Here is a 6730-nt window from a genome sequence, read left to right as displayed (position 1 = left end):
GGAAGATAGGGAAAAAGAGTCGCCAACAAGTTTTAGATACTTGTAAACCGTTCACGAGGTGAAGGTTACACCCTTTAACGATCCAAGAGATCGTCAACTCCAATAGGTCTGGAACCATGATTGGTAGTTCGGGGATGAAGGTACAAATCCAACCTAAAAGAGATTAAACATGCCCTAATAAAAGGCCTCTACTTTATTCTGATCATATTCATGTGCGCTTTTTAACTAACATGCAATCAATAGGATTAACCCTAAACCTGTTTATCTATGTTGGTTGAATATTAATGCACAAATAAACTATTATTGGCGATCACTTGAATTATAATCAAATTAACCCTAAACAAGATTATTAATTATCTTATTAAGCGTGATTACAAGTACAAATTTCCTTTAAACATGCAAAAAGGCTTGGCCAAGCAATAACAATAAATCAAGTAACATAATAAATAATCATCATAACAATTATAATTATAATCATAATCGAAATAACAATCATAATAATTAAAATAATCATGTTAAAGCATAATAATAGCAAGATCCTAGGCATGATACTAACAAGATTAATAACAAACTCTATCATGTCACTAAGCAATAAATACCAAAGCTTCAACCCTAACATGATACAAATATGAATATTAGGAAATAACATAGGAAGCATTGCAGGAATCATAATTGACATTATATTCTTTACCCTAAACATGATACTAGGAAGATCAAAATGCCCTAACATGACACTAGGAATCATAATAACTACCTAGACATGATTTCTATATCAAAATATCAATAAATCAATTAAAGCACTTACTTGGATGCCTTGTATCTCTTTCTAATAAAAAAATACACGCGTTAGTAACTTCAAGTAAAATAATAATCAAATAATTAAATTAAATAATTAAAATAAAGATTTGGGACTAAACCCTCAGAAATTAAAATCTTTCACATTAAGGGCGAAGGCAACTTCGAACTTGGATAGGTGTGTCTAGTGCTAATGTATGAGGAATTGTGTTTGTAAAAGGATTGGTTTAGAAAGAGAGAGAGGAAATCAAGAAATTCTTGATGAGAGTTGATGAAAGAGAGAATTAGAGAATTGATGATATTTGATGATTGTAGATAAAAATTGATGATTGAAAATGGAGGTTTTAGGAGGCTATTTATAGAGAAAATTATCCAAGCGGATAGAGAAACAAATCAGAGTTTCGACGAGAATAAAACAGGTTAGCGCCAGACGTTGAATATTAGCGCCAGGCGCCAAGCATTAGCGCCAGGCGCTAATCCCTATCGTTAGGCGCTAACTATTATTTTCACGCATTTTCTTAATTATAAGAAAATTTAGCCGTACAAAAGGGCAAAATCGTATTTTCCTTAAAAACGCTCTTTTATTCTGATTAAAACTCCAAAAAGTTAACCAAAGTTAATTTATCAATGCTAATTGAATTAGAAATGAAAAGAACCTTCTAGAAGAATCTAGAAGACTAAAATCAATTCTAATTGCATTAGGAATAATAAATCAATATTAGGCCCTCCTCTAGATCATTTGGCCGCATATAAGTATCAAACCGGGCCCAAGTTAGTAATTTGGCCATAACTTCCTCATTATTCGTCGAAATTGGGCTTATAATATATCGTTGGAAGCTCTTTTCAAACCCCATCCAACTACACAATTATTGGACCCTTGCTATGGACCAAAAAAAATTGGATTGGCTTTTTTCTTAAAATAGATTTTCAAAAACAGAGAGAAGAGAATAGAATTAAAAACTATCCGCAACACTAGACTTTCCACGCTTTCACTTCATTCAATTATGATTCGACGCGAAAGATACTCATCACCGGGTTTGGTTTTGGGGAGATACAAACGGGTGTCTACAGAAGCCCCCACTTTGACTGATTTTGGAGAACGCAAGTTTCGAAAAAAAAAGTCAAAGTAGTTATAGGGACGAAGAATGATTCAGAATGTTCTGCGATCCTAAACCACTCTTGTAACGCCGATACCTGCAAACTAGCATTAGTTAAACAGATAAAAGAGTTACTTAACGCGTATCTTGCACCGTCGAGCACACGTCTCTGAAAGTAACCGATTTGTTATACTGTTGTATTTGTGATAACCTTCCGCAAGCCAGGGAACGCCATCCCGCTGTTTATTTTGACGACTTTCTGCAAGCTAGATAACCCCATCGAAGATTGCTTCGCTTGAAACCATCTTCTAGTGCTTTGTGACCATCTTCCACAAGCCAGGGAACACGATCGAAGATAACTTCGCTTGAAATCACCTCAAGTTGTTTTTGACAACTCTCCGCAAGCTAGGGAACGCTGTCGAAGATATCCGCTATGCCAGTACGTCAACGCTTTTGCAGATGTTTGTTCATGAATTTCTTAAAAATTCGAAACTTATAATGCTTAATTCACTTTGTTTGTCAAATTTTATGCCATGAAATTGCTTGATTATGTTTATATATTGCCTTAGGAGTAATTTGAGACTTGTTTGACTCAATTTGGTGAAGAAACAAACAAATCACCATTGTTGGACCTTTTAAGGTCGGGAAGACAATGTAGCTTATTCTTGGTGTACTTGCTAGCAATTCTTATCCAATTTGTCTCAATAATTACCATAATATTGCAAGAAATTTTTTGAATGCTTGAAAAATGCCATGTATGCTCAATTGAAATTATGCTCTATTTTAGTACTACGTTAGCATGGCTAGACAGCAAGGTTCGGGTTCACGGTCCCGAGACACACGACGGGTGCATGAGCCTGTAGAGGAGGACGCCGACCCGTCCACTTCTCTTGGTCCCCTCCTTGAGTGGGATAAGAGGACTATGTACTTCTTCCCCGTCCACCATATTTCGGAGAGGGTGCGACGTGGGATCACGGTTGGTAGGACGCGCTACCCCGACTCAGGCTGCGATACCTTAGGCAACCTGTACAAGATGTATATCAGTGCCGATGGAGAGGTGAGACTTCCCTGGGAGTCTTGCGAGTTGACTGCACTATTTAAGACCTCGGAGGCCATGATTGACTCTAGTGGGGGTTAGCACGTGGCTCGTGCCCTGGTGGAGTTCTTTTGGGATACCACCAACACTTGCCACTTCCCTTGGGGTGAGATGATGGTCACCCCGACCGACTTCAGTCTCATTACAGGACTAGAGTTTAGTTATGCCGCGTTGTCGTTCGACAACGAGATCAACGTCTTCTCTCCTGAGGTTGAGGAGTTGTTGGGTCCGATTGTTGTTCGGGCTCGTGCTAAGGTATAGTCGACCAATTTTAGCACCAAGGGCATTCGCCGATTGACTCTAGCGGCAGCTTTAGAGGTTGATGCGACCACCCGAGAGCAGCAGGTGTGCATCTTTGTGCTTATCTTGCTGCCAGGGACGTTTTCCCCTGACAAGGGTAGTAGAGTGCTGCTTTACTACCTACCTGCGGTCCGTGATCTTCACTTGATCGGGACTTACGACTGGGCCAGCTTAGCCTATGCTGACTTTGTCCGAGCATTATGAGACTCGTGTCGAAACAAGTCTTTCATGGGGAACATTGCTCTGTCCGGCTTTTGGAGAGTCATAGAGGTATACTTCATATCCCATAAAGTTTTAGCTCTATGCTTTGGTTAGCACTTGCTGATGCTTTTATCTTTTGTAGATCTGGTTCTACGAGTACTTTCCCACAGTTGCACCGGCGAGACCGTTGTCGCGGAGGTTTCCAGTGAGTGCCTGTTAGGGAGGCCGTCGCGCTGGGATGTTTACTGCTTATGTCCGAGATCAGATCATCTTGGTATGATTCTTTGTATAGTTGAACATTTTCGTATCACCTTTGGTAGATTCTTATCTCATAGGCGTTCTTTACAGGATCCTGACGTGCAGTACCGGCCTTGGATCAACTTGGTTGTCTCTAGGTTAGCTGCGTTGTATACCGCCGAGCGTCTCTATTTCTTAAGGACATATGGAGCGGTTGCATATCTTGGAGAGAGGGTTGCTATTCAGCATTCCTAAGACACTTTTCATCGTTCCTTCTCCTCCGACGCGTCATATGTTCAATGGCGTGAGGTTGGTGAGCATGTCAGAGAGAGCTGGTACCCCTTAGCGGTCTTATACGATCCCGGGGTGGTGCTGTGAAGGGGAGTTGTTGCCGCTATTAGCTCCAGTCCCTGTTTTGGCTAAGGAGGTGAAAGTATGATTTTCATCTTTTACTTTTTGTTAAGTAGCCCCCAAGTAATATTTTACTAACTTTGATTTGCTTTCGTCAAGCTGGACCTACTGAGTTTGTGGCACCTCACATGTCCATCCATTATCAGGGGACATACGGGCCGATCGAGGAGATAATTCCTCCAGCTCCTGAGGATGAGCGCTTTATGGAGTGTTCGATTCCTCGCCACCGGACTCGGGTAAGCTTTATTTATTTGCAATTTTTTTCATGTATGTTATGCATTGTTACTGACTTTATTTCTCTGACAGTTCTCGCGCGAGGTGGTCACGGCGATGGCACTGTGGTCGCGACGACTCCGTTCAGGAGGTAGTTTTCCATCTTATTTTTGCATTATTATTTCTATTTTGATTGTTTCTGACTTAGTTTCTTCTTGTAGGGTCACCCCATTCCTTCTCGTACCCGGACGAGACCTAAGGTGCGGAGACACCCGGCTAAGTCTTGCTCGAGACATCGTCGTACTGGCTCTGGCGGTTGGGGTGGTCGTTCTGAAGCTGCTCGGGCCGAGGTGGTGGAGGGCTTGGGCTCTTCATCTAAGGGTGCACGCGCTACGCCGGTAGGCCAGGGAGAGGCTACCTCGGCTCTTAGAGGTAGTGGGATGTACAAGATCGACTCGTCATCACAGCAGCCTCAGCCTTAGGGTGATCTTGGGTGGATGGGTCCTAAGCTGAGTTTTCCACCTCCCGAGGAGACTGGAGCTGGAGCTAGTGGAGAGGTTATTCCTCGTACTGCGCAGTTTTATGATATGATGGGTGTCTCTCATCATCTACGTCCTCCGGCGCCGTAGTTTATACCTGTGTTTTTTTATTTATATTTTGACTTTGTATAGAACTTTGCCTTTATTAGACTCGTTTAGAAGACATGTCTGTATATATATACTACTATGAGTTTATTTATTTAACATTTATTTATTATTTTTCATTTTTTATGTGCATGTTTTGTGTGTGCAAAGAATTGTGACAATTTTACGCAAAAATTCCGTCATTTTTATTATTGATGGAGGGTATCCGACTTTCTCCCCCAAAAAAAAATGAAAAATAAAAATATTGGATTTACAAAAAACATAAAAATTAAGTCTAAATACAATCCAAAAAATATAATTTATATAATTGATATATTAATTAAAGAAAAAGAGTACAAAAATAATAAAAGATCGTAACGTCATCGTTCAGACTCGAATCACCCAAAAAGCGCGGTTTTTGAAAAGCTCGTATGAGAATACACATCAGCGCCATCTGGCGTCACTCGTTTTGCATTAGCGCCAGACACTAATTCTTTGCGCTTGGCGCCAGGCTTTGGCATCAGGCACCAGGGTCTGGCGTCTGGCGTTGATGAGCGTTGACTCCAAATTTTATTCGGATTGAAATTGTGCCGATTTTGTGTATAAATAGCCCCCTGATCAGCCGATTGTCTTCATAATTTCAGCAGATTAAATAAAATCTTAGCTTTTAAAAAAATAATAATCATGTCTTTCTCTAAGAGTTTTACCAACTTCACTCATGACTGGTGTTGGTCTCTAACTGCCAAGGAGAGAAAAGAATTAGACATTTTTCATATGGGGGGTATTTATGGTGTCAAAGGGGTAGGTCTTGATATAAACTTTATTCATATCGCCTTAGAATATTGAGATGTGGATATTCATTGTTTTAGACTAGGGTGTGATGAAAGTAGTCCTTTGCCGGAAGAATTTAGCGCTATCTTAGGCTTCTTTGCATTAGATCTTGCAGTAATCCCTAGAATTAATGAATATTATTATATTGATTTTGAGCGCTTCTTTAATTTAAAAGACAAAGATCTAACAAATATAGTATATGGTAGCATAGTTAATTTGAAAGAATTTGCTCGTCATTATTTTGATAGACCTTATTCTGAGTCTTTTTATGTTTATAGAAGAAGGGCTTTTCTCTTTTACATGCTTAACAAATATCTTCTCACTAGTGGTAAAACTAATGAGTATCAAGAAATTATATCAACTGTTTTGGGGCAAATTGAATCTAGGAGGCATCCAATGCCACTAATCGTTGGAGAGACTATGCTTAGTCTTGATAAATTGAAAAGAAATCCAAAAGCACCTTTTCGAGGATCTACAGTTTTATTACAGGTAGAAAATAATATTTTTAATTACAGAAATCAAAAACATATTTTTGTATATTAATATTAATTTATTTGCATTGAATTTTTTACATATGTGGCTAATAGAGGGACTAGAATTAATTAGTCCTCCTGACAACGTTGAAAAATATACTCCAAATTGCTTTTTGAGAAGGAAGAAACGCTTTTCTAAGATAGGGAGCCATGAATGGAAGAAGGTCTTTGCCTCTCGCAACTTTTCCATCAAGTGGGTTATCCCTTGGTGGAAAATAGAGAAGATGATTGGCGTCAACAAGCAACCCATCTTCCCTCTTCCAAGCATATCCAGGATGACTTTTTATTATCCCTGCAGGGTAAAAAGACAGTACGACCTACTTCAAACAATTCCTACTGGGGATCTTCGTCGTCCTTATGAATTCCCTGGTTCACAAGAAGAAGAAAAATTCG

This window comes from Chenopodium quinoa, unplaced genomic scaffold (genome assembly GCF_001683475.1).
Source record: "Chenopodium quinoa cultivar QQ74 unplaced genomic scaffold, ASM168347v1, whole genome shotgun sequence".
Classification (NCBI taxonomy): domain Eukaryota; kingdom Viridiplantae; phylum Streptophyta; class Magnoliopsida; order Caryophyllales; family Amaranthaceae; genus Chenopodium; species Chenopodium quinoa.
The sequence above is the reverse complement of the archived record's forward strand: the minus strand, read 5'-3'. Positions refer to the sequence as shown.